This window comes from Grus americana, chromosome 3, assembly GCF_028858705.1.
Source record: "Grus americana isolate bGruAme1 chromosome 3, bGruAme1.mat, whole genome shotgun sequence".
NCBI classification, from domain to species: domain Eukaryota; kingdom Metazoa; phylum Chordata; class Aves; order Gruiformes; family Gruidae; genus Grus; species Grus americana.
Window position 1 is genome coordinate 123,541,316 of NC_072854.1, and position 18,656 is coordinate 123,559,971.

The window sequence follows — 18,656 nt, forward strand, 5'->3', positions numbered from 1 at the left end:
TCAAGCCAGGAAAACAAGTTAGTTCAGAATCATGGAGGTACACGGTCAGGCACAGGCACGCCTGTGGCATGGCTGAGGCGAGGACTGAGGACAAGATCCAGACCTCCTGACCACAAATGCCGTTCCTATAAATATGGCAAAGAGAGGCCCTGGCAAGGCCTCACACAGCTCTCTTGACAGCAGTTTGATCCAAGGTTACATAGCTGCAGCGTATCAGAGACGGCCTTGAACACAGGCAGCCAAATTTGAGGCTTGGGGGCCGCATATGCATGAAAGTATGGCATTATGTGATTAGTCTTTTGGATAAATGAGACAGTTTAAAGAATAAATTCTTGATTTCCTGGTTTGTAGTCTCTAAGCATAACACCAAACTGCTGAACTTCAAATTAAAGGTACATTGCATTCCTTAAGTTTCAGAGTGTTTTTGTGGACTTGGCAACACTGGCCTCTCTAGAGCCAGTGGGAAATGAGTAACCACATTCTTATGAATGGTTTAGAAATGTACTGCATTGAAAACTTGCCGGCTAGCATGTTGTCCAGTACTCATTACTGCTTAGACACCATACACTGAAAGGAAAAATACACATGTACTTTTCATGGATGTTTTACAGGACTATATTCTGTGCTAATCAGAACTCCCATCAGCTTTCCTGTGAGTTGTACAGATGTTCTTGATTACCAGATTAAGCCTGTTATTTATCAGTTTAAGAAAGGTAACAAATTTTTAAAAACTACCATTAGAAGATATTTACCTGACTGGAAACTCTGACACAGCTGTCCTGCTAGTAGTTTTGCCCATGGACAAGTGTGTGAACGTTTGCAAGATCAGACTGCAGGGGAAATGCTTCAGGCTATCAAGCAAAAGTTAAGAGAATATGTAAAAAACCAATGTTTATATGTATTTATTCTTCCATTGATAGTGACCAGAGTTCTGAGGTTTGACCCATATTTTATATGGGACTGCACTCAGCGATGTTCTGCATTATCTTCTGCTATGGAAGAACTGGCAGCGGGGGGATTCTTCCAAATTGGTAAGGATGCAGTGGCAAAGGATGGGGCTGGGAAAGAGATCAGGAGTCGATGAGTGTTTTCTGGGCAGCTGAAAATGCAAACTATGTCTGCCTGTTCTGCCAAAATAATGTTGCTTTGGGTTGAGCACCCACTGTGGTGCATTTCTTCTTGGTGGCAAAAGGGAGTATGACCTCTTTGAAGAGGTGAGTTGAGCATTCAACAAATTATTAATGCACAAATCCAGTACTGGAAAAAAGGTATAATTTTTAGGTAATGTGAAGCCACCACTACTGCAGGGAAGAGGAATCTCAGCTGAAATACACTGGCATGTACATCACAAAACCAAAATGAAAAACTTGGCCGCATCCTTAGCTTGCTCCACTGCAACTGTCATTGCAGCAAATATTTTATGTAAACTCACCCTCTGCTTGGAGACTTCTTGGGTAATTAGGTAACAGGAGATGGTAATTCAGTTCCTGTTGATTTCTATTGTGGTTATACCTTAATGTCCATTGCTTTTCTCACCTTTCTGATGGATTAGGAGCAACACCTCTTTCTTTTTTTTTTTTTTTTTTTGCCCCACAGAAAATATGTTTTAAAGTATCACCCTAAAATGAGGTTATATTTTACTTTGTATTGTTACTTAGTAGTCGTTTGGTAATGTTAAAAGTCTCTATTCTGTTCTCTGTTTTAATGCGTGCATGTCACTAGTGGTTAGGTGTGAAATGATATATCCTTTTCCATTTCAAAAGCATTGATCTAAGTCTCCTTCACTGAGAGGGATTTCTTCTTTCTTTTTTTCTTTCTCCTAAATAAATCTTAGTGAAACAATATAACATTTCAGGTCAGTCCTGTAGGACCACTCTGGTCTCAGTGTAACCGCTGCTGCAGAGCATGGAAACTTGCTGGCACAGTATTGCAAAGTGACTCTGCAGGGGCTGGATGACTTCCAGCCAGCAATGAACCACAGCCAAGAAATGCCAATATGGATAATGCAAACAAGAGAGATTTGGGGCACATTTCGATTTAACCATCTGATTTAATTGACAGAATAAATGCACCTGTCATCGGGTAATATTCTTGTGATTAGTTTTGGCTGTGCTGATGAAACGATGTTAAAAGAATGTCAGAACAACCTGTCCTGGGACTCCTACAGGCAGTTTCAAGCTAAGGAAGGTCAGTTTTCAACTAGATAAAAGATTCAGAATTACCTCTTCTTTCTTTCCCTCTTTGTGATTGCACGTGTCTTTTACTGAGACAGAACAACTTCTCTTGCGTATTTTCCCTCTGCAGCAGTTCTTAGGGCTCCAGGGGTCTAAACAAACACACTTAAGTGAAACGATAGCCTGTTCTTATACAGGCTTTGTTAAGGCCATTCTGTATTTGGAAGGAGATGCATTCACAAGGTCACTGTTTGCCCATTTGTACATTGTCATTCAGAATTGGTGGCCTTTGTGGAAATGGCAGCTCGTTTAAGAGCCAAGGTGTGGTGTGTACCAGAGCCCTTTGCCTCTGTAAGTAGCAGGTTAGTAAGAACAAGAGATTGGCCTCACAGCCCTGAGGCCATAACCACCCTAATTCAATCTGTTGTACCAGGAAGCAGGAGTTGGTTCTGAATAACAGTGTGCCAGGACCTCCTTTTGGCTAGGACAGGTGCCATTTATCGAGCCATTTCAGTGGATGTAAAGGTAAGAGATGGGTTAACCAAAGTTGTGTTTATTGTTACTGCATGTGATGCAAACTTGAGGATAAGGCTCATTCTGCTGGACCATGATGAGGAAAAACTCTTGGTCTGAAATGGTAAATTGCCAAGCTGGACAGAGGTTTGGAGAAAAGACATATGAGGATCTCCATTTTATGGGGGAACTGTTCTACCGGAGGGGAAAGGGTTCTAAGGAGGAATTACATCTCCTGCATGAATAGTGTAATAGGAATTAGGAATTACACCTCCTCCATTGTACCTGCTGCACTGACGTTGCCACGTTGCATGAAGTGGTTGTGGCCACATGGCTGCACATCCCTCAGTACAGATGGAGCTACATCTGTCCCTGTTTCAAAGGGGGAAATTGAGGACAAGGCAATCTAATGACTTGCCAGAGGTCACAGCAAAGGTCTGTGACAGCACAGGGAATGAATCTAAATTCCTTCAGGCCCAGGGCCTTGTCCAGAAGACAACACTTCTGTTAATAAAAAAGAAATAATAGTAATATTTTTTTCAGCACCACGCTTCTAGTGGTGTTTAATCTTCATATTGGCATACTTAAAAGCTTCACTCTGATATTTATTGGTTTTAAGCAGAGATGTTATACTGAGAAAGAAACCTGAATGACAAACCTCCTTGTTGAAAACCTGAATGTACAGTGCGGACAGCTTCCCTAGAAGCAGTTAGCACAGGACACCCAAAACTGCTCCAGTGAAGTCAGACACTGGGACACCTGCTTTTGGGGAAAGGTTAGTTCAAACTCCTGCATCTGCTTCACACTAAGATGGCTGAAGTAGCAGTGCCAGACAGGGATTTTGACTAGATAAATAAATTCAACATTTGAATATGTTTATGTGCTGGCATATAATTTGTGAAAGAAAAAAAAATTGTTTGACAGTTTACAAATGTAGAGGGGGAGAAATGCAAGCTAACTTTCTCATGAACGGGATTGCAGAGACAAAGTGGAACAAAATGTAAAATATCTTTCTTTTGAGTACAGTAATTTTTTTTTTCTTTACAAAGCCCGCATGACTGGGATTGGAGAGAAAGTGGTGAAACTTCTCCCATGCAGAGATACTGCAAAGATTTTGATGCCATCAAATTCCATTTCAGTTCCATGTTGCATGGGGTTTGAGGCTGCACTGGTTTATTGCACAAGCATGAATTTCACCTTGAGAGTAGAATTGCTGTACAAGTGCTTTGGAAGGTTTTTTTGTCAATTTTCTAAGCATAAACGTACGTCAGATAGCACTGAAGTACTGCTTAAGTTACACACAGTTAACCGTAAATTTGGGGTTGTGCACATTTTCACTCTCACCTTAAGGTTTTGATTTCAACCCATTTACACACTGCATAAGGAAACAAGTCAGTTAATGACCAGACACTAGAGAGTGCTCTTTCTGCTAATACCAGTGGGAATGCTGTGTGGGGTACATGTGCTCAGTTAGTAATATCACAAAAATTGTTTTTTGTGATGAGAGCATTGTTAAAAGCAATTTCTAAATTCCATTTTTAAGCCTCTGTTAAAGGAGTCTCACTGTGTTCCTTAGTAAATGTCTAAAACCACTACACTAATGTAGCAAATGTTAAGGCAATGTGTGTTTCTATTTTTGATAAGGCTTAGTCCAAACAGACATGCGGTGGCTCCTGCATGCTCGTAGCATCTTATTCAGCAATGGGTCTGGACCGCAGGGAAAGTCCTAGCTTAGATTAGATGTGAGTATTTGTGCTCTCCTGCACAGTTTTATTCCCATTGGTGCCAACATGAAAACTCCTTTTCAGGAATAATTTTTAATTTTGGTCAATCTTAGTGCTCCATCAAATATACATAAAGTTCTCCTTTTAGGAATTAGGAAGTTTGTTTTATCTCTTAATTCTCTGAGATGCTGCTTCCCATTGTATGTCCACTTATAGAGGATTGTAAATATTCAACTTGAGAGATATTTTCTTCTAATTTACACAAGAAGAATATTTATCAGGTATAATTGTATTTATTTCAGGGACACCACGTAAGGCAGGGGATCTAAGACTTCAAAACAGCTCAGAAAAATGGGTCTGTGCATATCTTAGATTTAAATTTGTCAGATTAAACACATTAAAATTCTATGAGAGAAGAAACACTAAAATATCCCTGTAAAATGAATTCAGCAGATTGTGCCATGGACAAGGCTCACAGGAAGAGAGGGGAGAAACAAAAAACAAGTTTGAAGCTTCCATGTGGTTGGAAGTGTGGGCCCCTTAACTCCTTCATCTTGAACTCAAAAAACAAAATTCTAGGTTACAAGGAAAAATGAGGAGACTGAAGAATATATACAATCATTTAGAAATATGTTGTAGCTTGTAAATATGGGAAGTTTTTTTCCCAGTAGTCTTGGAGGGACTTGGCATTGAAGAATATCTTAATTTGGTTTTGAAAGTAAAACTGTTCAGCGAATAAAATGCAAATTGTTTTTCCAGTTTCTCTCTGTCTAGTTCTTGACATTCTACAAATAATAAAATGAACCTTTCATTAAAAAGTTCTAGTCCTGCTACTGTCCCAGCTTTAAGTTTCAGATAACTCTTGAGTAGATATTCCCAGTGGCTTTCCTAAAGCTTTCAAGCACTCTTCAAGCAAGTGTTACAAGCATTATTAGAGCGAAACGTTTCTGGATGATGGATGTGGGGCAGGATGACTTCCCTAGATTGGTTTCTTTTGCTTCCCCTAATTCTGCTTCAACTTCCCTATTGGTGTGAAGAACTCGTTTTTGCTACCACTAGTGCAGCGCAGCTCATGAGTCAGTGGAAAAGAGGAAATAGGCTCCGAGGGTGTGCGGATGTGGTGTTGAGTTGGTCTGGGAGGGTGCAATAGTTGTATTGCTACTGGTTCACATGTAGAAGAGCATCACCTTTCCATTGCTGGTGGCAGGGGAGGGCTTTGAGGCAACCTGGGAAGCTCGAAGATCCATTAGCTTCTAGGGAGAAAAAAGGAGCATTTGGAGAAGGAAAAGAGAAGTTGAAGTGATACTTGTTTTATTCAATTTGGTTTCTACATAGGGTATTGGAAAAACAAAGTGACTTTTGATCCCAAGAACTAAAGTATAGCATAGAGTAAATGGGTTCAAATTCTATTAAGTTAACGAGCAATTCGCCTGCTGTCCTGGGGGTGGCTTTGGCACTAAGTCTTAATATTAATTCCCAGTTTCCATACAGCTATCCCACCGCATCATTAAATCTCACAGGAAATGCAAATACAAGTTGCCTGTCATTTATCAATGAAAATATTGTTTAACATTTGCAGTGTATACACAACCCATTATAAAACTCAGTGGTGCATGCTCAGAAGCAAAATGTATTACTGTAGATATCAGTAGATAACTATTTATAATTAATCCTGTAGGAATAGCAGTTCTAACAGTAAGAAACATCTGAACTAAATGGAGGGTGAAAATGCCTTAAGTTATTTCCATGGCTGTTTAGGCTACTGGTTTGGTCATTTCAGGGTCAGCCTTCATTCAGACAGCAATAGAAGTGAGCCAGAATTCATTGCCCAGCAAACAGTAAATTTTGCCCAGCAAACAGTACTCAGAGAGGGGATGAGTCTTATTCCATGAGCTAGTTTTTGGTATGCTGAATAAAAAAAAAAATGTTTTGTTTAGGTTTGACTGTACAGATACAGCAGCTTTTGTTGCAGTATAACCTGTGGTCAACAGAGCCTGGGTGAGCTCTAGTTTAAAGCTAAGCCAGACCTGCAGAGGTGCCTGTCACAGGTGTTTCAATCTGTTCTTCCAAAGAAAGAATTTTTAATTCTCTTTAATATTCACATCATCAATTGGGGAGAACCCTCATTTCCGTCTATTAGCGTGGCTTCCACCTGTAGGACATGAAAAATTATCTGAATTGAGTTTCTAAGCGATCTTCCTGAGAAATGACTGCATAATCGATTTTTAGCTGGAGAATACCTTACATTAATGACATTACTGGTCATTCTGCCTCTAATACTTACACTGTCACCTCTACTTCTGTCTCTTCTGATGGTCTCTAAGGCAGCCCATTTTCTCCCCTTCTCAGCATACATATGTAAAGACATGGGCCTTTTGCACCTGCTTCCTGATGACTGAGAATTTCCCAGAGCTAAGTGACCTTTCTTAAAAGTATGGGATGTTTCTTAGAAGTAAAATGCATCAAATGGAAATTATTAAACCCAAAATACAGTCATCTATTACTGCATTGTGAGACTGGGGCAAGATCTGTTCTTGCAGCCCTGGGCGGGGGTGGGGGGGGTGGGGTGTCTGAGGAGTGCTGCAGTCATGCTGTCTCTAAGTTGATCTGAGCCCTGGCAGCCAGCTCCCCCCCCCCCCCCCCCGCCCCCGAGAGGCAACACACTCAGGGATATATCACATTGTATATATATAAAACATACATTTATTATATATATGGTTGAGGTTTTTTGTTTGGTTTTGTTTTTTGAAAAGGGGTCTTGTTTCTAAGTTAATTTGCTTCCTGGCCATTTGTGGTTGATTATTCAGATGTTTCTCTCTGCCAGTCTCTCTCTTTTAATGTAAATGATAGTTCTTCAACTTAAACTTGAAACGTATCATGGATGTGACCACCCTTTGCTGTCAATCTCTGGTGTGATAAGACAGAACTCCAGATTTAACCTATAAACCTTTCAGACAGAGGAAAAACCACAAATGAAAAGGGAGTTAAACTCTTAGACATATCTACAGATGCATTGGAAAACATTAGAATAGCAGTAAGCTTACAAAGATGGCAAGATGACTTGTGTTTACAGCATTGTAAAGATCCGTCTTGTTGCTGACCTGTATTGGACAGCTTCTGAAAGGCTGTTTTTCCATGTAGCATTTTGGAGTTGTGCAGAGGTGGTCGCTGCATTGACCGTGTGTACAGCCTCTGATGCTCTGTTCTTTGCTAGCAGAGAGCACTTGTGAGCCAAGCTGAAGTTCACACAGTCTTAGGGTATTACTAGAAACCCCTCAGTCTCTCCGTGCTTCAGAGTAGACACAATGTGAATTGGCAACCCTTAAGCTGTCTATGGGTGACCTATCTGTGGCAACTTGTGTCAGACCAGACCTGCTAGGGGTCCAAAATGAGCCCAAATATTGTGTTGAGGACCTAAACCCTGCATAGTATGTTGATTACATGGAAGTTTATCTTGAATATGTCCTAACAACTCAAAGCTGTACTCAAAATTCAATACTGTATTGATGAAGTAGACTTATGTGAGTTAACCACCTAAGTTAATGTTACGTGGTTTAGGATTTAAAAATACAGAATCCCAATAATTATTAATATGCTACTGTAAGAACTCATATTTCAGGCTGAATACTCCAAATGACAGTAGAACTATGGGCAGAAAAGTAGCTTTGTACATATTTGTGCATATTTGGAGAAAGATGATGCACTGCACCCAGTAGACATTTGTCCTTGATGGAAGCTTACAATTTGAAAAAAAGATGTGAAGAAATTATTTAAACAAGAAAATAATTTGGGATGAGGAGTGATTCTGTGAAAGATATTGTCTAAATCTCTTTTTATGATGGTAAGTTTTTTGAAAAAAGCTAACTGTAGCTCAGCAAAACCAGAATTGGGTCTTTGGCATACTTAACAGGGCAAATTATCACCCCTTTAATGCTTCTAAAAATAGCACATATGAAAAATACCATAAAATGTTTTTTAAATAGCACTTTGCAATTTTTATCATACAAAACCCAACCATGGATGAAAAATCTGAATGTCTACATTGTTTTCCAATCAGAACAGTATGTTTTCCTTAAGCTCCTTATTGTTTGTATGTGTTGAGAAGGAAAATGATGAGGCAATATAGGGTTTCTTGTTAATGTGAGTCACTTATTCTCAGCTGTTTGTGGCTCATGATGCTGCTATTTGCAGAGGCAAGATCCAACTCCTGCACTTATACAGGTCATCTTTGGGTAGGACTGAGGAGCAGAGGCTGAAAGAACTGGCCTGCACATTAGTGTTTCACCCCTTTCTTCGTTTACTGAAGACTAACGAGACCTCTAGTTTTAGTTCATAAGGGATCTTTCCCTCTAACACATATGTTTAAGACAGATTCATCATTAGGGATGCCAGGCATGGCTAAATGTAAGGCAAAAGAGACTTTCTTTTCATAGATGTTTTCAGCCATCTGCCATGTTCTTAACACATGGAAGATTTAATATTTCAGGAAGTTTATTTCCTTTAAATGTTAATCTGAGAGCACTACTGTTACAAGTTTTAGGAGTTAGGTTTGGATTCAGGAAATCTATTAGCTCAATGAACACATTTAAATTAGCTGTTGTGTGTGAAATAGTGCTATAACAGTTTTATTGTATTAACCTTTATAACAGGCTTTTAGTTGGACTATTCCTATGTAAATAGATGTCCAAGACAATTTTGTGTTGCAGTTACCTGTTGCACTAACTCAGATTTTTAGGTATAAAATCCTTTCCGCATCTGTGTTACATTTCTGCGTGGCCACTGTTTCTCTCCTTTTGTACAGACTCTGTTGTACAGAGGTTTAACTAAACACCTTTGATAGTGGAAAGCTGTAGTAATAGTCATTATTTTGGTGGTGCTGCTCCCCATCAGCACTGCTTTTAAATCTTGCTCTGCCACTAAAACAAGAGAATGATGGTAACCTCTAATAATAAATACTACACTTTTATAATAAATACTACACTTCTGTCTGTGTGCAAGTTGGGCGAACAGTTCATTTAAAAAACAATATATTCTTACCTGTTTGAAATACTTGGAGGTTTGAAGTAAAAAAAATGCCTGGTTATTCAAAGCAGGAAACTGCAAGAAAAGAAACTATCTTGGAAATCCTTAAGAATTTGCCAGCTGACTTTTCTTTCGGTGTGCACTAGCCATTCCCACTCTCCTCTAAAGAACTTTGTCAAAACCTTAAAATCTGTCCAAATCGCATACAGCAACCCGGGAAAAATTCCTTCCTGTTTTACTTCTGAACTGACAAACTTTTCTAGAAAATGCTAAAATCTGAATGCACAAATACAGCCTATATGAGCTCAGTAATAATGCAACACCTTCATTTAAAGCAGATTGTCCTGCTTCGGAGGCACCAATAGCTAAATGCAGGAATTTGGGTTGAGAGAGGGGGAAAATACCAGTGTAACATTTTTATTTTGGGAAAAATAAAAATAAAAGTCTTTCCAATCCTTAAAACTGTATTGAAAGAAAAATATTTTCTAATAACAGAAACAGTTTTGCAGAAGCTATAGCTGATGTGATCCTGGAAAATATAACAAGCAGTATTCACGATTCCCCCCTCCCAACAGCAATCAACCAACTGATCCCACTCAGCCTAAAACGCACATTAAACCTATTTGTCTCCACAGCTCAGAAACAGCAACAAGGACGATTTATATGACTGAGTTAATATATGTGATTCCATTACAGTTTTGGTGGCCTGAAAGATGGCACACAGGGGCTTTCTATGACCTTTCCTTTAATGTTGTAGTAGTTTTGAAGTGCCATTAAGAGGTGATCAGTGATAATTGTCTTAAGGATGCCACCCACCCTTCTAATAAGGATGTTCAGTGAGACCCGACCTTAAGGTCTGATTTGATTTCTAAAAAGGTGTTGCCAGATAAGCAAAGTATGTAATTTATCTGCTTTACAAAAAAACCCCAAAACAACAAAACCCCAAATGCCCCCTTCCCCCCCAAAGTAATTGATTCTGTTGTAATTCAGATCTCATAATATCAAATACAATACTAGAAAACAGAATATCTCATATTAGAATCAGCTTCCATGGTTACAAATGCTCTAAACTGATATTGAGAATAGACCAACTATGTAGTTAATGTTACAGCCATCATCATATGATTAACATTTTCCTGATATTGTTAGTATAACTCATAGATATTTTTTCCTGTTTCTGTCATTCATATTAAATTATGTTCTCACTTCCCTGCCTTCAGTAGCTAACTTTGTGCTGTGAAAACAATTCATTATGCCAACAGACCAAAGCTGATGGATCCGTATGCAGGACAGACTCTGTAGCATTCATGTCAATTATATTATATTAGGGCTTTCCATTAATTTTGTCTTCCAGCTTCATGAAACACTAGAAGGCAGATTCATCTTTCCCCTGATGTAATTGTATTGATTTCAGTGGTGCTATTACCAAGGGACACAGCAATAAATGACAGGAGATTCTGGCCCCAGAGTTTTGCCAGCCTGAACTTTGTTCCAGAAGAGTTGCTGAATGTGATTGTTATTAAGTTGTTTGTTTATTTATAGACCTTTTCTTCCTGTGATCACAGTATTCTGTGACTTTCATACCTGCGATCATCAGGCAAATTGCGTAATCCTGTTTGACGTTAGTTTTTCCGTAATTCGGCATTTGGTTCTAAAACGACAATCTAATTTTGTCAGAAAATCTTTGTTATATTGTACAAGCCGTTTATATTCCAAGGTTTTCTCTTATTAGACTATCTCAGATGTGACATGCCTTCCTCTTTCATATAATCCTGTTATGAACACTCTCTACATTTAACCTACTTTCTCATACAAGCTATTTGGATCCCAAGAAGAAATCTGTTGAGAGGGAGATGAGCTGTACTGGCATCTCATTGTTCAGTTTTGCCTATGATTTACATTATTTTTAATATAAATAGCAGAATTCTCTATTATCAATAACTAGTTTGTTTGTTTTAGAATAACTGCATAATTATGAATGAAATCCTCTGATAATGGGTTTTTTTTTTCCTGTTTGCTGATGTATTAGTTGAGTTGGTGGTGAAGTATGATTTCTGCTCAGGTTTTTCTGGTACAGGATCAACGTCTCCAGCAGCAATTACTAGTCTACAGATACATTTACTAATATTGTAAATGGCAAGTAAGGTTGACTTGCAGTATCCATTTAGTCAAGAAATACAATAACAAATATTGTTATATTGGAAAAAGTGATGTGCAAGTGTGCAGGTGGACTGATTAGTGATTAGAATAAGGAATAATGATTATTTTCATGGGCTTATAGCTCTAGGCACTTTATAAATACAGAAACTAGACATCTCTGAAGACTGTAGGCTGCTGCCCTCTTGTTTGCACTTTGTGGTCATTCTACGTAGGTAGAATCAGTCCAGTGTTCCTGCGCTCCATCTGCAGACATGTTTGTAGGTGGGATCTGTAATAACCCAGGTGTTTGGTGCACCAGTTCAAACCTTCTTTTTATTTTTTTTTTCTGGACCTGTTTTTTTGTTCCCCTGCTGCCGTTCAGTGAAATAAGTGACTTTTGTAGCATTGAGAAATCTCCTTGTATTAAAGTGCATGGAAAATACAGTGTTGTAAAATACGCCCGTAAAGAATTGCTAGTGAAATTACGCTCATTGGTTTGCCGCCTCTACAAACTTACACTCATTTAAAACACAAGTAATCCTTTGAATACTGAGAACTGTTACAAGCATGCTGAGGAACTGTGAGAAGGTGTCAGCAATTGGAAGGTGTGGGCGGGTTCCTGTTTTCTATTTGTGCAGACCACTATAAATTGAGCTATTAAGACACAAACAAACAAAACCCCCAAAACTGGTCAAATAGATTTCAGGGAATGCTGGCATGGAAAAATGGTTCCAATATCGAGCATTTCATTCCAAAATGTAGCCTTTGCAGTGCAAATGGAAAAAAAAATAAAACTAACAAAAAGCCCTGCAACCATCTAATAAAAGTGAAGATGGAAAAAATCGCTTGAAAGTAGAGTCAAAACACCAGGTAAGAGGCAGAACCACAAATAGACAAAAATGCTACAAATTCCATACAACATTTGAGATGAGATTACAGTGTCAGGACAATGGAATCATACACTGAAAATGGTGTTTAAACTGCATTCTAGAAACATTATTACTACCTTGTAATCATATTTAACAGGAAAGTTATTTTATTCTTGCATGTGTCCTAAGAGAGAGATGAATGTATGTATCAAAAAAAAAATGAAGACTGTATCTAAAACTTTGCTTTAAAAAAAAGATTACAGTGGCACATATTTGAAAAAAAAATAAATCATTGGTTCCTATTTTTTGAAAAAAATGAATATTTAGTGTATGATAAATGCTAATATGACTTTTCATTTTTGCTAGCCCAGCTATATCCTAACTGAAGAATTCATATAAATAGTTGAGGTGGATGGCCTGTGGATATTGTACACAAATAAGCTTTCTTAAAATATCTCTTTGCTGCCATCAGTGACGCCTACTTAGAATAAACTGACCTCCAGGCTTCTAGCACTGCAACTGAAATGGAATTTTTTTTTATTTACTTTTAAGAAAAAAAAAAAAAGCAAATTTCAGTCTTCAGATCATTGTTATTACATGAGGAATGTTTGCTGCATGAAATACATTCACAGATGGTCCCTAAACATAAGCAGCACATACCGTGTATACAAGATAAGTCATTATTTAGTTTCTCTGGATTTTCACATTTAACCTGTTAGGAGGAGGGGAAAAAAATGCCAGAAAAGAATTCTCTCTTAAGGTTCAGGAGCTACAGCCCAATGATTCTTTGTGCAGCTGCGACTCTAGTGCTGCTGTCTGACTCCTCACCTCCCAAGGCTTTGGAAAGAAATGTAGCTGGCTTAATAACAGCTTTGTGGCAAGTTTACACTTATGCATGATTTTAGAACTTCTTTTATGAGGAAGTTCACTTTATCTTGTCCAGGCCCATGTGATATCTGGCAGAGGTCAGAGACCTTGTGCAGTTCACCACTCAAGATTGATGGCCAGAAGGCATGATTCTGCTAATTCTTTCCAGCAGTTCTTGTAATTTTATGCCAATCAGATGCCTTTAAATAATTGCACTAATTTATTGGAGATACTTATGAATTACTCTTCAGAATCTGCCCCAGTCAGGCATAGATGGTGACAGGGAAATGCAGAGCAAGTTAGTCTTTTATAAGCAATAGTAAATGACTGTATTTTGTCTGGAGTCTGTGTTCTGGGGGTACCTTTCCCACAAGTGCATAACTTCTGTAAACTTTTAGCATTCACAAAGTTCACAAAGCAATCGGAAAGTGTGGTGGGAGCTGTTAAGCACAGACATCACCTTTCCCTCAGGAAATTCCAGGCAGCAAATTCCTGGAGACTTGAAGATTTTTGGGAAATAACTCCATACATCTGCTGCCTTCTCATGCTCTTCCCAAAGTTGACTGACTCTAGCAACTGGCTGTTTATGAGACTTGTGTGGATATACCAGCACCATGTCTGGGAGGACTCAAAAAACGTATAGCAGATGCAGACATGTTATTCTTTGCTTAAACTATAGCTGTAACCATAGCTGGTCCCTTTTTCCCCATAGGCATTAGTCTTCTATTCAGTCTGCATCACGGGAGGTAATGGATGCAGTGATGGAGAACAGAGCTTTTACACAAAAGACACTGACTCATAGTCTTATCTCTGAGCTCTCTTTTCAGGTTTCTTTTGGATTCTGTGAAGTTTATTAGCTATTAATTTCTATTTTACATAATTTTATTTCTTCTTATAGCTGCTTAAAAGTTTAAAGGTGGGAATATTTTTCATTTAGTGCATTAAACTCAAGTTCTACATAACCACTTCAAAGGAGAAATTGAACAAGGTTGTATTATGAAGCAAGAAATCAAATTTAGATAGACATAAATCTAGAGGGGAAAAAATTAACCAGCAAACCTAAATGGATTTGTTCTTTATGTGAGTTTACTAGGAATCAAATGTGTAACCCTTTATACAAGTTATGTGAGAAGAGGGGGAGAGGATCAGCTCCCAAAACTTTATACTGGCACCTGTGGGTGATCTGCACTAGATCAGTAATGATGAATTAACCACTTGTGTAGTGACTATTCACCCTGACCTACAGCTAAAACTGGATCTAATCCTTAATTAGAGCTTTTAAAAAGTAGGGGGAAAAAGTACCTTGTTTGTTTTTAAAACGTTTTTTGTAGTTCTTTACCTTCTGATTTCAAAGAGGAGTGGAGACAGGAATGCTGAAAATACAGTAAGAAATCCTAACTTTATACCTAGGAAATATATTTTTAGAATGCGTTAAAAGTCCTTTTTCTGAATTTTCAGCCCAGATTTGCAGGCACCCAAAAGTTTCCAACTCTGTAGAGAAATACTCGTGTTTGTGAGCAGTACTTGGTGTTTTGCTGGTTAGAATTAACTGCGGAGCTTTCTCCTCACTATATACCTTGTCGTGATATGGATCTCCAAATTTGTGACATGGATCTCTACAGCTTTATTAAATATTCTATTTTAAATAAAGATTTCTGTTTTGCAACTCTTATGGAGTTCACTCTTCCTCTGCTCCAGGAAACCACTAAAGCACATGTGTAATTGACTACATTCAGCTGGATTAATCTCTTTAAATGTGAAGAATATGTGTTACTGGGTCAGAGCCTTGAAGAGTCTGAGGCAACTGGGTCAGCAAGGGCTACAGAGAGTGAAAGGATATAACACAAGGTCTTCAATTTTGGATTTGAAAGTTGAAGTTGCTAGAATTTATATTAATTAAAATGTATTAATGGATGTCAATATATACTGGGGAAAAAAGGGGCAGAGATGGATGGTTTGCTTTGCTTTAATTAGCATAAGGTTAACTTCTGGCTTTGGGGTAGATGGGATGCATGATGGCGAAAACAAAACATATGACCTTGCTTAATGCTTGTGAAACAACACGGTCTAGCAAAATTTATAAGGATGCTAGAAGGAAGCTTTAACGAAAAAGGCTATTCCTGGTCTGATGTGTCATACTAATATTCTTTTCCTTCATGGTTCTTGATGATTTGAGTATATCGCTCTCAGAACAACCATATTTTCCCTAAGAAAATTAAAATAACATTACAATTTACTGTTGCAAAATGGGAGGCACCGAATCTCTAAAAGACGTAGGCACTTGCAATTCCACAGCCAACACAAGAAAGAAATGTTTGCTGGTGGTGTTACGGTATAGAAAATACAACTCAATATCGAATTCTGATCAACCTGTGCAATGCTTAGAATGTCCCAATTTATGTTAAGTCAAATAAAATCTCTCTATGCTAACATTTTTTCTAACTTCCTTGCACGCCGGTTTGCTCTATTGTGCATTCAGACTGAGGGAAGGTAACCTCCTTTTCACAGACTAAGTGTGCTCTGCTGTTTCAGTTTGCATGATGTAAATCAATATATGTGTTCAGAACCTTTCCAGCTAAGGGTATGGCTTTCTTTCTGGTGTATATTTTGTGGTATGGAATTAGAAAATTCCTTTTCCCTTCACATTTATTCTATGTATTCTTATGTAGAGTGGTTGTTCTGTTCTACGTTTCCAGAGGAATTTGGGTCATTGTTTACTTGTGGCTTCATTAAAGAATGTCCAGTAGCTAACAATTTCCATCGTCAACCTTTGAATATCAAGCACGCTATTATAATACTCTTTGAAAGCACCGCATGTAGCACAGAAACCTGAGAGACGCCAGAGCAGCTCTAGTCAAGTTATAAAAAGAGCACTACCATCGCTGCCTGAACAGAAGGAACGTGTGGGGAGATTGAGGGCATTGCCATGACAATTCCGACCGACGGATCTTTGTTCTTGTTGCGTTCTGACATAGACTTTCTTGTTCCAACATCAGGTGCAAATGATGATTATGAGAAGCTGTGCTTGTTGTGGAGAATACATGGCCAAACACCTCTTCTTCTGTTTGTTGGAGCTACAAAATACGTGGTCAATGGAGTCTAATTTGAATGAAATTTTATGGGCACACAGAGGTTGGTGTGAAGTAAGGAATGCTCTACTTTGACCTCTGTAGCCTCTCTATAGAAAGCTTAATAGAGAAATGTTTTAAATTACAGTATGTTCCAATTATTGTACATTTATGGGACGGTGTGAGCTCCCTCTACGGGCTAATTTAACGTCTGCAAATTCCAATAATTCTTTTTTGTAACAAAGCCTCTGTGTAGCCTAGTGGATAAGGTGCCTGCCTAAGGTTTCTAAGGTTGTGCTCTTTTGAGCGTGTGCAAGATGGCTGCCACAAAAGTGTTTGAAGCTGCCGCGTTTGAAGCTGCCGCGTGTGTTTGAAGCTGCCGCATTTGAAGCTGCCAGGTTTGAAGCTGCCGCGTGTGTTTGAAGCCGGCGCGTTTGATGTTGCTGAGTACGTTTGTAAATTTGAGGCAGACTTTAATATTGTTAGACGGTAGGGGAGTCCTTTTCAACCTTTTTTCATTTTTCACTTGAACTTTTAAAAAGTTTTATTTTAACTTTTTTTTTAAACTATTTTAACTACTTATGTCAGCTGAGGAATGCTGTGATTCACAGCCATTATTGTAAGGAGGCTGTTATGTATTTTTAGTGCTGCTGGGACCATAGGAATTTTTGAGTGACTTTGACTGCAGACAACAATGTGGAGAATAATCCTGACTGTGAAAAGTGCTGTTGGGGCTGCAGAAAAGTACAGAATAATTTTGACCAAGGGCAATCATGGCTGCTTTTAGAAGAAATACGAATATGCCCGGGTGTTGAATTTGTGAGTTGCTGGGACTGGAAGGAAAAAAAATTGCTGGAAAGAGAAGTTGGAGTTTTGTAGAGAACTGACAGTGTGTTCAGTTAGCCAGGAGCTGAGAGTTTAAAAAAAAATCCTGATGGGACTGTAGAAGAGCCTTCAATGATGCTCGGAGTAAAGAACTTAAGCTGTTTGGACAGTAGGGGAAAAGCATAAACAGTGACATTTGTTGAAAGCTATGAACTACCAAAAACGTTAGGATGTAAATGCTGAATGTATCTGTTGAGAGTTGTAAGGTGTAGTTCGTTTCTTCTGAAGGAGAAATGTTCTGTAATGTTATATTATTTAGGAATGCAATTGTTGGAGTCTAAAAACCGACCAAGACTTGATATGTGACCAGAAAGTCATTAGCTGTTGGATGGGAGAGGGAGGTTCTTTTAAATTATCTGAACACTGGATTTTGCATGAACAAGCAATATCTTACTGTACACGTGAAAGTGAATTTTGGTTGAAAGTTAGAGGTTCATGCAATTTAACTAACCAGATGTTCTTCAAATGTAACTGATTAGCTATCAGTGAACCACAGGTGGACGACTTCTACCGTTGTTCATCATTCAACTGTGACTTGGGAGCATTGTGCTCCACTGAAATGGTTTGTAGTTCTGGGTCTCTGGAGGTCTCCTCCCTGTCATTCTCATCCAGACCTGGAGCATCCCTTACTGTTGAGGTTTGTTCACTGTCTTGGAGACCCTCTGGAAATCCCGTTGGCTCTGGTAATCTTTTAAGCATTGGAAGGTAGATCTGGTAGCTGCTTTATTAACATACGTACTCTTTTACCATACCCATCCGTCATTTCTCAGATTGGATTCCTGGCACAAGATTGCGATCTGTGTGTCTATACCTCAGTTAATCCGTAACAAGATGTTGAGATCACATATTATTTTCTTTATAGTGTTGAATCTCCCTCGGATTGAATCATCACCTTTTAATTTTTCTAGACCTGACTCCTCTGTTCTGGTGATTCTTTGTTCAGATGTGCTTTGTTTTATCATCTGAGTTGCTAAAGCTAAATGTTGTTTTGTATGGAATTACACAAGTGATGAAATGACGAAAAAATTGTGTGGTAGGTTACAAAAAGTTGGGTAACTATTCATGATTTGGCTTCCCTGTGAAGGTTTGCACTTAGAGATTTTTGATTTCTGTACAGTAACAGGCGCTGAATGGATCTGATTGATACTGTTTATGATAAATTACCAGGATTGTACTTTTTTTTTCCTCCAGGCATTACTCTTTCTTATTTTAGAATATTTGTTATATTTGTTTGACTTATAATGTTGTTCTTTCTTTCTGTAGTTTATCAACCACCTCACGAAATTAACTTCAATGTTTTCTTTGCTGATTACACAGACTTTTCATTAACTTGAAACTTTTTTTTTAGCTAAACCGAAGTAGTCTCTGTGCCCTTTCTGGTAAAATTCCAGAGGA

The 18,656-nt window shown here is 38.4% G+C and overlaps 1 long non-coding RNA gene across 1 annotated transcript in view; it reads left to right on the plus strand.

Moving 5' to 3' along the window:
• The first annotated feature begins 921 nt into the window (after positions 1-921).
• The window catches only part of LOC129204960 (uncharacterized), a 244,415-nt gene continuing 226,680 nt past the window's right edge, over positions 922-18,656 (plus strand). The window contains exon 1 of the long non-coding RNA XR_008576549.1: positions 922-1,031. This is a non-coding gene — a long non-coding RNA (uncharacterized LOC129204960). The remainder of the gene's footprint in view (positions 1,032-18,656) is intronic.